Raw genomic sequence first — 1,711 nt, 5'->3', positions numbered from 1 at the left:
ATGGAGGAACTTTAGATTACGTAGAGGGAAATGAGAGGGAGGAGGGGCCAGGGGTATGAAAGATGTGGACTGAGACAGACATCATTACCCTATGTACATGTATGATTACACAAATGGTATGAATCTACATGGTGCACAACCATAGAAAAGAAAAGTTGTACTCCATATGTATACAATGAATCAAAATGCAGTCTGTAAAGATAAAAAAATAAAAAATAAATAAATGTAAATGGTAGGTAAAAACCTACTTGAGGCAAGTCCTTCCAGTGTCAGGCAGTGATGCCATGGTAAGCAGATCCTGTAACCGTGGCAGCAGCTGGGGTGAGTTAGCTGCCTGCGTACAGGCTGCAGCTAACTGGAGGTAGAAGCTGCCTGTCAACGTCAGCCTGGGCTGCGGCCCGCTGGTGTTACGGGGTTGGCAGTTAAACTATGTGCTCCTCCCCAGGCACTATGTTGCATTCATCTCTGTACCCCCAGCATCTAGCAGTCTTGGCATGTAGTAGGCACTCAATAAATGTGTGTTGAATGAACGATGCCTGTGACAAGCAACTGGACTTCATTCTTTCCTGACCCTTGCTCCTATGACACACCTCTTCTGCCACTGCACCCCTCCAGAACAGAACTTCTGTAGGGAACCTGGAAGGGAAACAGCTATGGCCAAGGACATCCTGGGTGAAGCAGGGCTGCACTTCGATGAGCTGAACAAGTTTCGGGTGTTAGACCCAGAGGTTACCCAACAGACCATAGAGCTCAAGGAAGAGTGCAAGGAGTTCGTGGATAAAATTGGCCAGTTTCAGAAAATAGTTGGTGGTCTAATTGAGCTTGTTGACCAACTTGCAAAAGAAGCAGAAAACGAAAAGATGAAGGCCATTGGTGCTCAGAACTTGCTCAAATCTGTAGCAAAGCAGAGAGAAGCCCAAAAGCAGCAACTTCAAGCACGAATAGCCGAAAAGAAAATACAACTAGAAAGGAATCAGGTTGAATATGAAGCTTTGTGTAAAGTAGAAGCAGAACAAAATGAATTTATCGACCAATTTATTTTTCAGAAATGAACTGAAAATTTCATTTTATACTAGAAAGGCAAAAAAAGCCCCCCAAACCAAAGAAACCTGTGTACCATTCCAGTGACTGGACTAATGGCCTACATGTCATGACAGTGTGTAAGGGACACAGCCCTCTTGAGGGCAGTAATGCAGTCCAGGGGTAGGACTCGAATGAGTCATTAGTGAACAGCTACTGCCAGTGGCCATGAAGGGCAGGTTGTGTCCTCTTACATTCTTAGTATGAATGAAGCAGTCTGTAAACTTTGATCTGCTTTTTTGTAAATTCACAAAGCTTGGAAAGAAAAGCAATAAACTATCATTTTCAAAAAAAAAAAAAAAAAACACCTACTTGACATCTTGGAATTTCACAAAGGCTCAGAAGCTAAATGACAATTCATTGAATTTCTTTCTTTCAAATATTATTACTTTCAATTTATTTTTAGTTTTCATTTATTTGATTATAAAAGACCTTTTATATTTGTTGATTCTTTTGTGAAATTTTCAAGTAGATTTCTATTTCTATCTTAACCCTGAGGGGTACCATTTAATGTAAACCAAAAACTTCCAAATACCTAAAACTAGTAGGACTGTAGCTAACAGGTTATTATGCTGTTTGGGGGTGAGAAGACCTTGATTTAATGTTGAGTGGGAAGAACAACAGTTTTCTA

The 1,711-nt window shown here is 40.9% G+C and overlaps 1 pseudogene across 1 annotated transcript; it reads left to right on the top strand.

Moving 5' to 3' along the window:
* The first annotated feature begins 434 nt into the window (after nt 1-434).
* Nucleotides 435-1,134, top strand: LOC306665141 (intraflagellar transport protein 20 homolog; annotated as a pseudogene). Its single transcript has one exon. The product of its transcript is annotated as an intraflagellar transport protein 20 homolog (transcript).
* Nucleotides 1,135-1,711: the final 577 nt, after the last annotated feature.

The sequence above is a fragment of the Sciurus vulgaris genome (genome assembly GCF_902686455.1).
Source record: "Sciurus vulgaris genome assembly, chromosome: 7".
Classification (NCBI taxonomy): Eukaryota; Metazoa; Chordata; class Mammalia; order Rodentia; family Sciuridae; genus Sciurus; species Sciurus vulgaris.
Note: the sequence above shows the minus strand (reverse complement) of the source record. Positions and strands in the feature narration are given on the sequence as shown.